Below are 19,412 nucleotides of genomic sequence, written 5' to 3'. Positions count from 1 at the left end.
TTGCAATTACCTTCCTTTCCTCTCCCCTCAACAAACACCACGTGAAGTAGGTGGGGCTGAGCGAGCTATGATTGACCCAAGGCTACCCAGCTGGCTGCATGTGGGGGAGTGGGGAATCAAACCCAGTTCTCCAGATTAGAGTACACCCCTCTTAACCACTATGTATTTATTTTATTCAATTTATATCCTGCCCTCCCCATGAATGGGCTCAGGGCAGGTTACAATGTCACATGAATTGTGATGATAAAACAGTATCACATTTACCATTTGAAATCAGAAAATTAAAATGGAAGTGGTAATGAAAAACCAACATGAGACATTACCTTGGTAGTGAGGCTATGGTGAACCCTTCTGAGTGGCGCTGATGGAGGTTGCCCACTGACCACAAGGCCAGGGCTACTGGTAGGGGATACCAAGAGTTGGAAGAATTTGGACACCCACTGCCTCAACTAAAATTCAAGCAGAAGAGCTCCATCTTGCACTACACCACATATGAGAGCTAAAATACCCAAATCAGCAATATGGATTGCAGTTAATATGGGAGTCACTAAAGGCAACTTGCTAAAACTGTTCCCATAAAGAACATTTTAAGATACAGGTTATAAAGGTTAAGATAACCACTGTGAACTCTTTAAAGTAATATATCAATTATTTCTCTTATTTTTGATATTTTGACAATAGCCAAAAAGTATGAAAAATCAGCTTTAAAAGGTGATGTGCCTCATCAATAGAGTATTTATCAAGTGACTGTAAAGAAGGTTTCATTTGCAAACCCAGACTGTAAAGGAGATTTCATTTACTTATTCTCTGATACCATGCAGCAATCACCATCGCAAGGTGTTACCCCAATAATTCCCTGATTTGGAGTTCCTGTACATTCTAGAGCTATGCATAGTTAGCGGTATGTGAAGAGTTCATCTTCAATACAAACCCCATCAAGCTATATGAAAAAGACACCATTGTAAGAGGAGGAAGCATCAGCCTGTTGTAATGGAAGGGATGTGGCCAAGTTGGCACATTCCAACACTGCTGATGGGACTGTCCTATCATCCAGGGATTCTGGCAAGATGTCTTAGCTATATTTGGTAGAATAATAGGTCAGGTCATTCCTCCTACTTTGGATCTAGCCCTGCTAGAATTGTGGTCTGCCTTCTCCCCAGATAAGAGCAAGAAGGTTATTATTTCTGCCTTACTGTCAGCAGCAAGGTTAGCCATTGCTTCCAAATGGTCCAATAAGTTATAGACACAATTTGTGATGGAAAAGATTGTTGATGGTCTAAAAACTCACTCCTGTGATGATATGAACAACACCTTTGTAGGTACCTGGATCCCGATTCTGCAATATTTAGATGAGAATGAGATTATTTCATCCACTGTGCACTTCTAGGACTGCATTAACAGAATTCAAGGTCCTGAGTTATTCCTTTCTTTGTTGTTGTTCAGTCACACAGTTGAGTCCGACTCTTTGCAATCCCATGGACAAAGTCAAGCCAGGCCCTCCTGTCTTCCACCATACTCTGAAGTCTGCTCAAATTCGTGTTTGTTACATCAATAACGCTGTCCAGCCATCTCATCTTTTGCCGTCCCCATCTTCTTTTGCCTTCTGTCTTTCCCAGCATCAGGGTCTTCTCCAGTGAGTGCTCCCTTCTCATTTGGTGGCCAAATTATTTGAGCTTCAGCTTCAGCATTCTAGAACCCTTTTAAAAGTTAATTTCCCATTCTTTGGGTCCACACACTTTCCCATTTTCCTGCATGGTTTTCCTTATAGTGACCATGCAGGAGAAACAGCTTTTGGGTAAACTTTAATTTGATTAGGATACTAAATATTTGCAAATAAATATTATTAGGGATGAGCACAAACTGATGAGCACAAACAATCTTGGTTCATCACATGGCTAATGTGCAAACCATGAATCATGAATATTTAGCTGTCTCACTAATCAGTTCAGTTTCTGGGGTTGATAAAGCAGTAGAACACACACACAATTTTCTCACAAACTGGCAAGAACTTCCACAAACAGCTTGAAAGTTTGAATCAGCTTTGTGCAAAGTTCATGCCATGTGACCTGCCATGAATTGAATTCGTGGAGCATGAACTGGCCAAAATTTGTCATGAAATTTAGTTAGTGAACTGGTTTATGCCCATCCCTAAATGTTTTTATTGGTTGTTTTGACTAGCATAAGTAAATCATTATCATTTTACTGTATAGTATTGCTAATTTTGCTTTATTGCCTAGATTTACTCTTGACTTGAAAGCCAGCTTCTCTTCTCTGCTTCTCCATATTTTTTGTTAGCATAACAAAGTTACTTTTTGATTAAGTATCTGTGTCTAACTCATTTATTTTAAAAAATATATATATATTAAGCCTTGTGGTATCTTTATTTTATTTTATTGGATTTATATCCTGCCCTCCCCACGAGTGGGTATCTGAGTATAAAAAAGCTATGTGATTACTTAGAATCTGTGCCTGCAACTTACACAGGTGGGGATGCTTACATGTTCATATTCTGATACAAATCTCCTTTTGGTAACAAAGGTGACTGCTAGGAGTTGCAAGTGAGAGTGTAATTTCACTTCATTTCCTGCTGGAGCTAAGGAAAGCTGCAAGATCAAAGTCAATTGGCCTCTCAGGCCTTTTAATCAGCTAATCACAAACTCATTTAATACTTCCCTAATTGTTGATTAGAAGCTGTGTGAAATATCTTCTTCTCAGAACTGCCAACTCTCTGAAACTTTGCAAAAGATTTATTGAAGGCTTTTGAAAGGTAAACTATAAAAATAACAGACTGCAGTATGCCATCTTTAACAAAATGCAGCTGTTGATCTGGAATGGGTGGGGGAGAAAGAACAATTTAATTAGAACTCATTTAAAAAGTGAGACTTTTGAACATTTCCTAATGGATTTGAAAATCTGAAATTTAAAAGGCTATTTTTGAAGTGTTATGACAAGTTTGCTGTTCTTAAAATGCAGACATTAAATATTAACAAATGCCATTTGTGTGAAAAATTCAAGGATTTAAACAAATGTTTATGCTATCTTTAAACATTCCTGGAAATTTGGAAAGTCATACTTGCAATATCTGTGGTAATTCATTCTTTTATCCCAGAGTATCCTGAGTTAACTGTAGCCTTGGTTACAAGAGGCTTTATCATGCATTGGCAAAAGAGAGGGCCTTCTGGGAGGAAAAAAAGGGGCTTTGATATATTAATCTAGTTAACCAGAAAAACTAAATTCTAAATTCAGTATCTTTACTTACTTCATTTATACTCCACCTTTCTCCTGAATAGGGATCCAAAGCATCATTATCCATTTTATCCTTACAGCAATTCTGTGTCAACTGGATGGAGCAACACTGCAAATAGGATCAGAATGTGAGGCAGTATGTACAATTTGATGACTGCACAAGTCTCACATATGTGAATTGATGGGAGGCCAGCAGCAGCGCCAGCCCTAGACTGTCTGGCACCCTAGGCAAGGCTAACTTCTGGCAGGAGTCTGTTTGGTCCTGGGGCCTTCCCAGCCTTCAGCTGGTTGATAGACAACTAATTTCTTTAGGACTAACAAGAGCCCACCAGGTAAATCAGCAGGAGCCAGAGGAAGTTGACTCCTGCTGATCAGATATGATAACCAAGGGGTTAAAAAAAAACCCTTCCGAAATGATCTGTCCAAATGGAGTGTCTAGAGGGATAGCTCTTGGACTTGAATGCTCCATAACCACTGCCCAGAAAAGTTTACTATTTTTGGCAATAGAAGCATTGATGTGTACGTTCCAATTCTTAATACATACTTTACTTTTCTTATAAGCTAATGTGTCTTTAAATTGCTTTTTCAGTTTGAAATTACACAGGGGAATATTAACTGCTGCCCTATTATGATATGTGCAATATACCTCACGCAGTTAGCCTTTCCGTCTTTGACAATCTTTGTCAAACCATGGGTCAGTCTTATAATTAGACCTATTCCGTACAATCATCACAGATTACCCAGTGCAAATTTAGCCATTTTTTAATTACGCAATTGATGTCCTCATATCACAAATTCAGTGGCAAGATACCTTTTGACTGCTGTGATAATCAGGGAGCAAATGACAAGTTCTCCCATTTGATGTCTATTGACTGATCTTATCCAAACCATTATGCTTGCATGGGGGCAGGGCATGCAGTGGAGTTAATACAGTTATTTAAAGGTTTTCTCCACTGCTGGTTATTTCAATTTTAATAAAAGTTGTGTTCCATATTATATTCCATATTACTTGTGTTTTGCACTGTTATTTGGTGTAGTGGTTAAGTGTGGTTAAGTTTGGTGTAGTGGTTAAGTGTGCGGACTCTTATCTGGGAGAACCGGGTTTGATTCCCCACTCCTCCACTTGCACCTGCTAGCATGGCCTTGGGTCAGCCATAGCTCTGGCAGAGGTTGTCCTTGAAAGGGCAGCTGCTGTGAGAGTCCTCTCCAGCCCCACCCACCTCACAGGGTGTTTGTTGTGGGGGAGGAAGGTAAAGGAGATTGTGAGCCGCTCTGAGACTCTTCGGAGTGGAGGGCGGGATATAAATCCAATACCTTCTTCATCTTCTTCTTCTTCTTCTTGTTATGTACACAAATTAGTTCAGTTGTTTTCAATTTAAATATTGGGGGAGTGGGGAGAAAATATCAGAGACTTGCTGAAGGATCTCAGATATGTTCTACATACTACAGAGGAAGACACAACCTTCAGAATTACCTAAATATATTCCTATCATATATTTCCAGTACATCCACTATATGATTTCCTATTGAACTCAATTCAGAATTTGCACATTATCAAAGAGTTTTCTCAGCATGCCTTCCACCCACCCCACCCCAGAAAGTACACCTGTTTTTTGAACATTCTGTATTGGCCTGAAATGTTGCCACATCTGTTCTGGCAATGCTGTGCACATGTACATTATCATATTGCCTTCTGAGAAGTACTGTTTGTTTTTTTCTGCCATAAAAAAGGTAAAGTACCAGCCATGGTACCATGTCAGATTCTGCCAGCATGTGTCTTGGAAATTCAGCAGCATTTCTCCCATCCCTCAAACACCCATTTGCACTTTGGCAGTCTGGGTTTTAGAACTGGATAGAAAACAGCAACCATTAAAAAGTTTGCAAGAACAATCACAATAACTAATTCAAAAGGAGAAAGTTTTCACCTAACCACGCATAGCTAGCACAGCTGGATGGTTGTGGTTACAAAAACCAAGAAGAGTTTTATCTAGAGAAAGAAGTTAGCAGTATGAAATAACTTGTATGTAGTACCCACAGTTGGCTTTGAATCCCTGGTCCGTTGAACACTGATTGTTCATGTACAAAATCTTGTTTACCATTCTGAACTGGAGGACTTTTGGGAGAAAAGGTACTACATTTGCAATACTGCTGAGAATTTTCAGATGGAGCCAGAGTTAGGAGAGTTAAGAAATTTTGCACTGTTGATACATATCTTTTAGGGTAATGCCAAGAGAGCTGAACCAGTTTACTTTGTAGTGTGTGTTACGGAATTTTGGAGTATAGAAACCTTTCCTAGGACTTCCATTCCCACCAGATTCAGAAAAGGAAGGGGGATGACTGGCAATCACCCAGTAGTTTCAGAAAAAGAGAAAGAAACCAAAGTATTCATGATTTACTGAAAGAAAACCATACTACACAAATTTACAAGCAGAAAGTACTTTCAGTATTCATCTTACAGAATGGAAAGGACAAATCAAGACTTACAAACAAATAGAGCACATTATCTATTTAGGAATGCATTTTGGCACTCTGTCAAAAGCTAATCACACTGTTGGCAGAGGGACCTTAGCAACTCAAACACTGGTGTTAAATACCTTTAGAATCCAAATTAACTGTCAATCAAGAAATCAAATGGGCTTGACAAAACTAGACCCTTCTTTTTTCTGCCCAGAAAACTCTGACCAAAGTCATCTCATCACTAGGTGAGAAACACACACCCCTCTCAAGAGCTTGGAGCCACAGGTCTTCATATCTAGACATTTTGACTTCAGGACCGAAACTCATAAATGTAAACCATTCTTTTAGAGCAGAGTGCAGAGTGCATTGTCAGGCTTGAAGACCCTCCTGCAATGTCTTATGGGTGGCAACCAAAAAGAGAGACCTAAGCAAATTCTTTAGAACTGCCACCATATTGCCTATAATTCCTCCCACGGTATAGTCATTCTCTCTGTGAGATAATTTTCTTAGATTTAACACTCCTCTTGTGGCTATCCAAGAAGAGAACGAGGAGGAGAAAAAAAAATGTAATAGTTTTCATAAATTTAACCAGCTCACTTCTGAAACTATTGTCATTATGTTCACACTGGAAGAAATTGTGATAATAGCTAAATTAAAAGTTTGTTAATTGACCAATCCACTAACCAACCAATATTGTGCCATTACTCTGCACAAACCTCTGAGCATAACAGTTAAGCAGATTACTATAAATTTACTGGAATGATGTAACATAAGTTATAGACAAACACAACAGTCAGATTCATGGAACTATTTCAAGCATATGGAAATATGTTTCTGATGTGTAAATGAATATATTATATGCATAATTATATAATTCAGAACGGAGATATTAGATGTTGAATTCAGCTACATTGACTTGAGGGTGAAATGTACACCAAAACTCATTTGAATCAACAGCTTTAGCTAGCTTTTACACAAGTGAACTAAATAATGCATCAGAAGTACTGAAGCATTATGCATGCAAAAAATTAACTGGAGTTTAGGAGCTTAATTATTTTTTCCATATTCATTTTTTTCTTTATTGAACTTTTAAAAATAGAAGACACAACTATCCTTCAATGGTATTTTGAGAGGTACAAGTGCTCCTTATTTGGACCCTATGGCCAATAATTTGTTCACACTGAGAAAAAGCTGCTGGAAGCCTGTGTATCTCTTAAATTGCAGCATTTTCTTAGGTTTTATTAGTAGAAGTTACTAGAAGTTACAAGGAAAAATTGGAGTTCCTGTTCTTGTTTTTTTTCCCCTTGAAATGCTAATGTGTGGGCTAGGAAGGAGATTTTTAATGGCAAAAAATGGAAAATGAGAGTGCTTAACTATCCAATTGCCAGCAGATTTTCCTCTATTCACAGATGTGCTCTGAAATTTTCTGGAGGTGAATATATGGGGAATGGTGGACAGCCACAATGGAGGTGTTTACAGAGAAGACATTGTGGGTGTTCTTCCCTTTGCCTGCCAAGTGACACTCCCAAAAACCCATTTCCACCCTTCATTATCATAGGAAAAAATTGAGTTGGAAGCTCGTGTTACCACAGTAACATCCAGGTCACTGTCTTGCCAAGGACTGACTATCCTGTGTTCCAGTTTAAAGCAGACCTTGCAACAGCTTAGATAGCTCTGTTGGATGGACAGGTTGTTTGGGAGTGGCTGTGGCTCTGTGAAAAAGCCTCTGTGTCGCACACATAATGTTCAAGGTACAATCCTCAACACCCCCAGTTAAAATGACCAGGCAGTAGGTGATGAGATAAACCTTTAGGAATGGACAAAAATAGGGTTGCCAAGTCCAATTAAAGAAACATCTGGGGACTTTGGGGGCGGAGCCAGGAGACTTTGGGGTTGGAGCCAGGAGACATTGGGGGTGGAGCCAAGAACAAGGATGTGACAAGCATAATTGAACTCCAAGGGAGTTCTGGCCATCACATTTAAAGGGACAGCACACCTTTTAAAATGCCTTTCTTCCATAGAAAATAATGAAGGATAGGGGCACCACCTTTTGGGGCTCATAGAATTGGACCCTCTGGTCCAATCATTTTGAAACTTGGGGGGTATTTTGGGGAGAGGCACTAGATGCTATACTAAAAATTTGGTGCCTCTACCTCAAAAAATAGACCCCCCAGAGCCCCCAATACCCACGGATGAATTCCCTATTATTCCCTATGGGAATCGTTCTCCATAGGGAATAATAGAGTGCCCAGTAGACATTTCCCTCCCCCCCACACACTTTCTAAAGGGGGGGAGGGCCTCCAAACCAGGGAATCCCCTGCCCCCTCCCTCTCTCTCACACACAAATACTTACCAGATCTTCTTCCGGAGAACTCTTGCTGTGAAAATGAAAGCAAAAGAAAGGGAGGGGCCGTTCTCCCAGCCTTTCCTGCTTCCTGCCCAGCCTTAAAGGGGCATACATTTTACAAATGGCTCAGGAGCTCTATAATAACATGAAGACTACAGGTATTTTCTCCCCCCCTTCCACCCCCCACCCCCCGCTTCCCGATTTTTGAAGAGCGGGAGATGAGGCTGCGAACCCAGGGGTCTTCCTCCAGAGCGGGAGGGTTGGGAAGCTTAGACAAAAAACAGATTTTTGCAGTTGGATTCATGGTTTGTGCCTCAACCATAAACTGAAACATGAACCTGTAAGAATGGGAAGGCTGGTTCATGAACAGACATGGTTAATATTGGTGACCTATTTAAAGTTCAAACCCCTGATTTATTCTTCACATGGCTTTTTGCAGGGAGCAAAAAGCAGGAGTTTCCAAACAGCTGAGTTGTGGGGACAGCTGCTCAGTTGTTTGGTTTAAATTAGGGGTGTGCATTCAGTTTATCTGTGCCAAGTCTCCCCCACACCCCAAAAAAGCCCTTACTGGTATTTTTAAAAAACTGAATCCAATTTAGAGAATCTTTTCAGCTACCATTATTGCTGATGCCATTGAAAATATTCAGCTTTTTTTTGGGGGGGGGCAATAACAAAGAGTGGCTCTGGAGAGGTTTAAACTTTAAAGGGACACACCTTATGTTTCTAGCTCTTTTCCACTGTTCCTTGCTCTTGCCCACCATTAGTTCTGGTTTCCAGGGCAACAGGAGGAAGGGATCTCTGCAGGCCAATGGCCAAAGCCCTTTTGGGGGAGTTTAGAGTCAATCATTGCAATGCATTTGCTAGTGGCATTGCATTGTAGATTTCCAAATGTTGCAAGATTTTTGCTGGCATCAAATGAGAGGGCCACTGAACTCTCCAGCTAACTACCTTGGGTTCCCTGCTGGTTACCTGGGGAATGGAAGGAGGGGGAAAGGAGCAGTAGCAATTTAGCCAATAAGGTTTCAGGTTAGGGTGAAACACTGCTCTTTAGCCAATCACAGAAGTTTGTTCTTTTTGAAAGTCTTCTGTGCATGAGCAGAAAGCATAAAAGCAAGAGTCTGATTGAGCTAGACTCTATTGTTGAGAGAAGTTTGTTTGGAGATTGTGTAGCAGGCTTTTGCTTCAGCTCCTGCTCTGAGCCTGACTCTATCTGCTGCCTGAGAAACTATGGACTTCAGATCAGATCCATTCCTGACTGACTGGAGAAAACTGAAGACTGTGAGCAACTGGTTTGACTTTTTATAACAGCAGTTTTTAAAATGTTTTCTTATTTCACTGTTAGTTCTTCTTTGGGCTTGGTGGGTGAGTTGTAGGGTCCTTGGGGTGAGGCCTGCCTTGCCCAGGACCTCAGGTCAGGCCTTTTTCTGGATCTTTTTGGTTCTGGTTTGTGTGTGTGCATGCATGTGTGTTTTGCACAGTGTTTTTAACAACAGGTTTTAAAAAGTTTTCTTATTTCACAGTTTGTTCTTTGGCCTTAGTGGGTGGGGGTGGGGGGTGGGTGAGGCCTGCCTGGCCTAGGACCTCAGCTCAGGCCTATTCCTGGTTCTCTTTTGTTCTGAGTGTAGACTTTTTCTAGTTTGTATTTTTTTTCACTTTGTTTGGACTTTGGTAAGCTTGGGAGTTTTACCTTGTTACTTCTTGTTTGGGCCTTGGGTGGGGGGGAATTGTCAGGTCCAACTCAAGAAATATCTTGAGACTTTGGGGGTGGAGTCAAGAGAAAGGCTGTGACAAGTGCAATTCAACTCTGAAGGGAGTTCTGGCCATCACATTTAAAGGGACTGCATGCCTTTCAAATGCCTTCCCTCCATCTGGAAATAATGAAGGATAGGGACACCTTCTTTTGTGGTTCATAGAATTGGACCCTCTGATTCAATTTTTTTGAAACTTGGTGAGGTTGAGGAGAGGCACCAGATGCTATGCTGAAAATTTGGTGTCTGTACCTCAAAAAACACTCCCCCACCCCCTGAGTCCCAGACTTTAAACCCTCTTTCCCCTAGCCCACTGAATATACCCTAGGAGATTTGCCTTTGACTATTATAGCTTCATAGGTTATAATGGACCCAAACATATTCCACATTCCTGAAAATTTATTGCATCCGAATACCATACTGGTGCTTTTTGGGGGGGAATATCAGTAAATACTGATTATTTAAGAATATTGATAAAAATATCCACATCTGGAGGGGAAAAAACACTGGTCTTTTTCTTTGCACAACCCCATTTTAAATTATTCCAACCAGAGAACAGAAAGCAGAGTTTACATTGCTCAGAGCCATTTAAAACAAACAGCTGAGCATGCCACTAAGGTTTTTTTAAACTCCTGCTTTCTGATCCTCACAAAAAGCAGAAAGTAGGGGTTTAAATGGCTCAGAGCCATTTAATGAAACAAACAAAAAAATATTTACCTGCTGGCAGAAGTTGACAACAGAAGGGGAAAGACAAGTCTATCTCAGGAGGCAGTTCCAGACATACTAAGATATCTTCAGGACTGTCAGGACAGCCAAGAAGTCTTGAGCTTGATCATGATATAGCGGCCTTAGCATGGATGTTGCAGTTCTTCAAGGACCACTTCTTTCAGCTCAGTCTCTCCATACTTGAAGTACCATCTCTCCCCATATGTACCTGTTCAACCTTTCATGCAGCACTGCAAGATCTTTGGGCTACCTTTTTTCTGCAGGTGATTTGGTTTGCAGCTGCATGGTCTGAGCTTTCTTTAAATTTTGGTGGCTGCCCTGTCATTGTGGAGCACTCTGCCTGAAGCACTCTGGTTAGACAAGCTTCCAGCTTTCTAGCTTTTAGTAAAGTCTGCAAAGCAGGGATTGTTAAGAGGACTTTCAAGAACACTTTTTACACTGAAATCTTAAACACAGCATTACCCTTGTAAATTTACTGAACACTTAGAAAGGTATAATTCTGCTTAAGATTGCCAGTCTGGTTTAAACTGTGATACCTGCTGTGTGTTTATGTTATTTTTGCTGCTGTTATGTATTATGTTGTGATTTGGTTTTAGCTGTTTTGTAAGCTGCCTTGAATCCCTACTGGGAGCAAGTCAAGATAAAAGATTTAGAATACAGACATGCATACAAGTCAATACCCTTTCTTGTTTTTGTAGTGTCAGGCAGACATAAAAACAAGGGTGTTTATTCAGGTCCCAGTAAACCAGAATAAGTGTCTAGTGGGCCACATTCAGGTAGGACATATATTTATAGAATCATAGAGTTGGAAGGTACCTCCAGGGTCATCTAGTCCAACCCTCTGCACAATGCAGGAAACCCACAAATACCTACCCCAATTATGCAAGGCCAAGCTACATAGAAACATACCCCAATTATGCAGGGCCAAGTTACATAGAAACACATGTACATATAAACAAAATGACAAAGCATACGATCGTAGTGAAAAACTGGGAAAATTGATCTAAAGAATTGCCTTCACAATTATCTGCAAAGGTAAAAAGTTATTTGGTCTCCCACCAAGCAATGCATAAGTCAGTACTTGAGAAAGTTACTACTTTGTTGGATCAGGGGAATGCTGAAGACATCGTTTATCTTGATTTCAGTGAGGTTTTTGATAAGGTTCCACATACTATCCTTGTTGACAAGTTGGTCAAATGTGGTTTGGATCCTGTTACCGTTAGGTGGATCTGTAACTGGTTGACAGATTGCACCTTAAGAGTGCTTGAGAATGGTTCCTCATCCTCTTGGAAAGGATTGACAAGAGGACTCCCTCAAGAATCTGTCCTGGAGCCTATAACATCATTATAAATGATTTGGATGAAGGAATAGAGAAAATGCTTATTAAAATGAATTTTATCAGGGATAAATGTAAAGTTCCTTATTTAGGTAGGAAAAATTCAATGCATGGTTATAGGATGGGGGAGACTTGTCTGGGCAGTAGTATGTGCAAAAATGATCTAGGGGTCTTACTGGACCATACACTGAACATAAGTCAATAGTGTGATGCAGTGGCTAAAAAGGCAAATGCAATTGCGGGTTGTATTAACAGAAGTATAGTGTCCAGATGGTATCACTTTACTCTGCTCTGGTAAGATCTTACCTCGAGTATTGTGTTCAGTTTTCGGCACCACATTCTAAGAAGGATATAGACAAGCTGCAACAGGTCCAGAGGGGGGTGACAAAGATGGTGAGGGGTCTGAAGACCAACCCTATGTAGAAAGGGTGAAGGAGCTGGGCATGTTTAGTCTGGAGAGGAGGCGGCTGAGAGGTGATATGATCACCATCTTCAAATACTTGAAGGTCTGTCATATTGAGGATGATGTGGAATTGTTTTCTGTGGTCCCAGAAGGTAGGACCAGAACCAATGGGTTGAAATGAAATCAAGAGTCTCCAGCTCAACATTAGGAAGAACTTCCTGACAGAGCAGTTCCTCAGTGGAATAGGCTTCCTTGAGAGGTGGTGGGCTCTCCTTCCTTGGAGGTTTTTAATCAGAGGCTAGATGCCCATCTGACAGCAATCCAGATCCTGTGGATTTAGGGGGATGTATTTGTGAATTTTCTGCATTGAGCAGGGGGTTGGACTAGATGACCCTGGAGATCCCTTCCGACTCTATTATTCTATTCTATGAATTTCATTGCATTCAAGGCAAATAACTATAACAGTGGGAACTATAAAGTTACCTCCACACACTTTCATGCCACCACATTTTCACAAGTGATTGGCTGCCTTTCAAAGCAAAAGTTCCTTTAAGATACTTTGTTCTTATTTAGCTTAACTTTTTGTATCACCAGTCATACCAAAGGCACATATTGTGACTAACACATACTTTATACTATCTTTAAATCCACTAATAAAAGATTTTTAAAAAATTAAAACTTGGGATATGCAAATATGACCCTTTTCATTTCTTTTGGATATACTATGTGGTTAGTCTTTTCATTTCATCTTTTTTGTTGCTGGTTGTTAGCTTTTTCTATACCTTTCAACTGCTATTTATATGTAACTGACTTTGAAAAATAAATACACACTACAGATGAAATTTGGTACAAGGAAACAGAAAAAGTTGCTGAAAGATTAAGTTTTCAATTCATAAAAGGGAGAAGCAAAAAAGAAATTTATGAGTAGAATCAAGAGAGATGAGAAATTTGATAGCACCCTTAATTATCGGGGGGGGGGGGCAAGCAGCAATAAAAGAAGCAATAGGAACAGCAGCAACCTACTCAGTCAAGTGCCTTCCAAAATAAGGGTTTTGTCAACCTTCCCAAATGAGATCAGTGAATTAGCTAAAATAACTTCCAACAGAATGTTGGAAGATGCCTCAGAAGCTTCAACAGGTACAAAATGTGGCAGGAAAGCCACATCTAGAATCAGCCACTTGGAATACATAATTCCAGTGCTGCATCAACTTCATTGGTTTCCTAGGTGCTTCTGGCTCACAAGTGCTGGTTATTACCTGGGCAGAGCAATCTTGACTTCCACTGTGGTGCTGCACCTGAATGTTGATGCAAGTGTGGTGGCAGTAGTCGACTTCCAAAGAAAAGAAGTTATGCTTAGGGGGAGAGGGGAGGGAGTGCAGCTGGGTGTGCATGCTCATGTGGGAAGCCGTCACCATAGTGATTCCGCTCAAGGGTTCACTATTGGCTCACTGCTGAGTTGGGGGTGGGGGGAGGAAAGGGACAGCACAGAACCAAATGATTGGCCAGTCCTGTGGTGAGTGCCATTGCATGTGATTGGGGACAGGGAAAAATGTCCCCTGAGAGGCCAAGGACTCTGGTGCCCACCCATCCCCATCGGAGACCTGTTGCAATGGCAGGCAGAGGAGCTGAGCTATGTGTGAACCAAGCAAAGCGAAAACAAACAGGAAACATACTATGCATGAGTGTGCACTCAATGAAGCCTGCCAGAATGCATGTAGAGAAAGGAGAAAACCTATGGAAAACCAGATGAGCAGAGTCCCAGCATGCCAGAATGTTTAATGGACAAGGTCCCTGCCAATACAGTGCGCTGGCTGCCTGCTGTGGCTCCCCCCAACATCAACTGCAGAAACCACCATGACTCTATGCTGCCTCCTGCAATGGGGGCTGCACCCCCCCCTCCCCTGAGGAAGCCCTGTTCTGGAGCACAGACAGTGTGTATAACCCCAGCTGTGCATGGGAACCCCCACACATACTTCCATGGGATAAGTGCACAACAGACCCTGTCCAGCCTTACACTCAGACCAGAGGTGGCTCATTTGGCCGGGGGCCCCCTCCCACACAAAAATGCCCTCCCTATTAGACATTCTCTTGGGAAGCCTGCAGTGGAATATCCAGTGGGACAAGGCAGGGTGGGGCACCAGGGAAACTCTGTGGAGTGAGAACCAACAAAGGGGGAGGGATCCAGGTGGGCAGCAGTGTTGATCTGAAGCAATAGAACAAAGCTGGAGTCCAGAAGCACCTTTAAGATCAACAAAGTTTTATTCAGAATGAAAGCTTTCAGGAGGAGATAGCTGGGGCATTCAGAAACATTTTATTTCACAGGAATCAGGTTAGACGGCAGCTGAGATGGAACTGGGAAAGTCTTGCTGGATGCAAGGCTCCCGTCTGAGAGGGTGGCTGGGGCAGCTGACAGCATCGCGGGGGGGGGGGGGGCGGTCTCCACACCCGGGAGCCTCTCTGTCAAAACACCATCTGAAAAAGAGAAACAGACCCATGGCGCCCAGTTGCCAGGCATGTCCTGTCCTGATGGGACCTACAACTGTCCCCTGGGACATGATTGGAGTATCCAGCCCACATTCACCTGTCCTGGAGTTAAGCACTCCTGGATTGTTTGTAAGCCAATAGCTGCGGCAGCTGCAGCTTGTGACCATCTTGGCAAGTGAGTGACTTAAAGGGCACTTGCAGAACTAGCTGACCACATGCTCCAGAGCAGCTGCCAGACCACCCCATGCCTACCCCATGCCTTGCTGAGGGTGAGAACTGGGCAGGGGGTGGACCATCCATGGAAAACTATCTCACCTCATGCCTCAGCCCACCTCTGAGGTAAGAGTGCCAAGGACACTTTCATGCCACCCAGCCACCAGTGAGGGGAGAGGGGCAAGTGTGGGCAGCTCTCTCACACTTACCTGTATGTACACTGTGCCTCCGGAGGCAAGGTACCTGTTGGAACTTGGAAACTCTCTGCCTTGCATGCTCGCCTTATACAGTGTAAGTGCTGTTTCTGTGCATTGCTCACCACCAAAGTGCCTCATCCCTCGCTTTAAGTCTGTCCAGCAGGGAGCTCTGATACAGAGTCTCATTCCACACATCCTACCTAAGGAATCGTGCGAGGCTGGAGCGGAAGTTTTTCTAGGAAAGGGGGAACGGTGATTGGGTGTTCAGGAGGGGGCTCACCAAGCCCGGGGTGCAAGGGGATTGGCAAGGCAACTACATGACTTCCTTAGGAGTTTGCAAGCTCGTGCAGCAGTGGCAGCAAACTTTGTTTTCTGGATCAATGAGTGCATATGGGATGCACCGACATTTTCCTTGATGTAATTTTGTGCCTCTCAGGGGGGGCGTGTCAGGGCCAAATGGTCTTAGGAAGCTGAATAAGTCTGGCCACCCCCCCAACTCCATTCCCTCCTACACTAGCATGGGCCTCTATTCCACACCTCCTTCACCACTTGGGTGCAGCACTTCTCTTGGACGGAGGGCACTTGTGCGCCCCACCATGTAAACTTGCCTCCACCCCAGTGTAAGTTGACTTATGTGGGTGTAGCTGGGACTTACATTAGCTTAGTTATTTTCCAAAGGACTTTTGGCCTCTCTGGTTAGAATTGCACTGTTAAAGTCTTTGTGGTGTAGGACGCTTATTGAACTGCATTTCCTAGAATACTCCCACGCTCAATCTGCACTCTTCAGATAGTCTTTTGGTGACATCTTTTACTATTGTCCTTAGTCAAGTCACAAGTCTTTTCTGTGACAGACCCAGTCCTCTGGAATAGTTTACCAGAATAGGTGCAAGGACCATCTTTGCTGTCGGCATTTAGGAAATCCTATAAAATGCTCTTATTTCAGAAGGCATTTAGGGATGGATAAACTGGGTTGTACATCTAGCTGCCTGTTTTTTATCTTGTAATGCTTTACTGCTTGGCCACTTTACTGCTTTACATGTTTGCAATTTGTTTTTATTCCGTTAGTTGCCTTGTTTCAGGATATGAATATTATAAATAAATAAATGTAAAGATGGTATCACTTCACAAAAGATCTTTTTGTTTGATGTTGTAAGTAGCATTTGGAATGCTGCTTCACCAGAGTATCTTTGACCTAGAGCAAGGGGAAGTGTGGACCTCATTTTATTGTAGGGGGAAAGCTTATTAGTTATATGAACTTCAGTCATATAAGCACATAACTTGGATCTTTGGTTGCTGCCAGTTATGCAGATTCATACAGATGATTTTTTTTAAAAAAAAATGTTGAACTGCTAATTAAAATGTTCATTCAGCTCCAAGCTATTACAAAATTAAAATTTAGCAAATCTAATTGTATGAGTAGTTTAGCAAAAAGAATGACAAATCAAAAATGATTTGGCAAGACAGTTATTACCTTTAAAAACTGAAAGCTTTGATTCTGGGTATGTTTATATGGCAAAGTAAAATTTGCAACTCAGTATGCTGTGTGATAATTAGTTTAATGAATGCCTGAAGCAACTAAATTGAGCCAATTATGAGAACTTCCTTTCCCAGTGAAAAGGGTAACAGTTCCTTAATAACAAGTCATACATTGGATTGTGCTGGATTTGTAACAGGGAGGATAGACATCACAATTTAATAGTCTATTTCAATGTTTTTCCTCGAATACATTTTTCCAAGCTCCGTTGAATTAGGAGGGATGACTTCTTTGTATATCATACAGAATGATTGTGTTTGCCTCAGAAGGCTTAAATTTGAATTAGTTTTAAACTGGATAATTGCTGTTTTAGTATTTGCAATATCTGTTTTGGGAATATTGTTTTGGAGTATTGTTAAGGATTTTATTGCTTTTATCATTTGTGAACAGATGGGAGAAATGTTGATATAGAATGGAATGTGAGTTGAACAGTGTTTATTCCACACCTCCTCTAAAATGAAGGTATAAGATAATAATATTTGGGTTTCACTAGTTTATTTAACACATGCAATTAGATAATTTATGGATCAGATATGTTAGGTTAGTTATGGATTTAACAGTCCAAGGAGGAATACAGAGACACTTCATACTAAACACATTAAAAGGAGTGTAAATTTTTTTTTTGATGTAAAGCACATTGGTTCATAAATAGGGGTGTGCACCTGGACATACCCAAGTTGAAAATATACCTAAAACATACTTTATCAGTATCCTTATGGAATATTTTGGCATCCCAAAGGTATCCAATTTGGGGGGTGGGAAGACTAAAAAAAAATCCCAGATATATTCAGAAATTACCAGGAAGATCAGCAAAGCCTGAAAAACAACTTAGCTAACAGAGAGCAGTCTTCCTACCAGCTCAGCTTGGGCTCTTTTGTGCAGTCCCATTTAAAGGGGCTGCACAAAAGAGCTCTGAACAGCTGAGCTGGTGGGGAGCAATCTCCCCGCATTAAATTGGCACATTCAAAGAGCCTGCAGAAGACAGCCTGGAAAACAGTTGAGCTGATGGGAAGTAGTCTTCTTGCTGGCTCAGTTTCAAGTTCTCATGTGTAGTTTCATTTAAAGAGCTGAGCTGGCAGGGAGCAGTCTCCCCGTTGGCTCAGCTTCAGGCTCTCTTGTGCAGTCCCATTTAAAGGGACTGCACAAGAGAGCCCAAAACTGAGCTGGCGAGGAGGCTTCTCCCCACAGGCTCAGCTGTTTTCCAGGCTGCCTTTTGCATCCCTTTAAATGTGCCAATTTAAAAGGGACTGCAGAAGAAAGCCCGAAAAACAGTCAAGTGGCTTTGTAGCTTTGTCACTACTTTTTTTCTCAGTTTTTTTTTCCCCCCTTGGGTCTATTGGACCTTAAAAATACAGATTGTGTGTTTTGGATTGTGAGGCACTCCAAAGCGATCTCTCGAGGATAGGCAAGTGGGTGTTAACATGGCAAATGAGGTTCAGCATGGACAATTGTAAAATAATGCACATTGGGGCCAAAAATCCTAACTACAAATATGAAATTCCCAAAGGCTGGCTGGCTGCACAAAGACTCCAAGATAATGGGAAGCTTTTGGAACGCTGTAACTTCTAACTTAAAGAGCCTGTCTTAGAAGAAAATCAGCTAGGGCATGTACAGGGCTCAGAGACAGGTGATTATGTTTGCATCATTCCTCTGTATTCCTTGCTCAGCCTGTTGCTGTGCAGACAGTATATGTGTAGAGTGGAATTCTTATTTTGAATAAATTCTTTACTATGTAAATGATGATGGTTGTTCTGTGTACCATGCAAACTGCCACCATTCAAGCACACTATTTAAAATGGGTGCCAGAAGAAGGAAGGGGATCAGTTGTTTGATTGCTGTTTCTCCAGGAATGTGCAAGTGTTGCAAGCCATCCCAGTGGTAACCAGACACAGGAGATATAGACGTTAGATGGAGCCTTAGAATGGCAGCATGGTAGGAAAGCAGGGAGTACTGGATCTCCTGGTGGGTAATTAATAATAATAATAATAATAATAATAATAATAATAACAAGCTCAGGGAGGCTAACAACACAATCAATCTATACAATAAGTTATATAACAATTTTAAAATCAACATTCAATATAAAACATTCCAATTTAAAATTAACATTTCTGGTGCTATTCTATTAGATGCAAGTATGTATGATGGCAGAATCACTTAAGACGAGTCCATCAATCATTCAGTCAGGTAAAGGCCATCCTAAAGAGGAGGGTCTTGCAGGCCCTGTGGAACTGTTCAAGGCTTCGCAGGGTCCACACTTCCTCTGGGAGCTGGTTCCATAGGTGTGGAGCTGCAATGGAGAAGGCCCGTGTGCGAGTATTCTTTAATTTTGCCTCCTTCGGCCCGGGGATAGTCAGTTGGTTCTTCCCCATTGAGTTCAGTGCTCTCTGGGGTTCATATGCGGAGAGACGGTCCTTCAGGTAGGCAGGTCCTCGACCATATAGGGCTTTAAAGGTAATAACCAGCACTTTGTAGCAAACGCGGTATACAACTGGCAGCCAGTGCAGTCTGCGTAGCCCCGGCTGTATGTGCTCCCATCTCGGGAGCCCTAATAACAGCCTAGCCGCCGCGTTCTGCACCAGCTGCAGCTTCCAGGTTCGGCACAGAGGAAGCCCCATATAGAGGGCATTACAGTAGTCCAACCTTGAGGTGACCGTTGCATGGATCACTGTTGCTAGGTCCCGTTGCTCTAGGACCCGCTTCAGATGAAAAAAATTCTTA

This window comes from Heteronotia binoei, chromosome 6 (assembly GCF_032191835.1).
Source record: "Heteronotia binoei isolate CCM8104 ecotype False Entrance Well chromosome 6, APGP_CSIRO_Hbin_v1, whole genome shotgun sequence".
In the NCBI taxonomy this organism is placed as follows: Eukaryota; Metazoa; Chordata; class Lepidosauria; order Squamata; family Gekkonidae; genus Heteronotia; species Heteronotia binoei.
Note: the sequence above shows the minus strand (reverse complement) of the source record.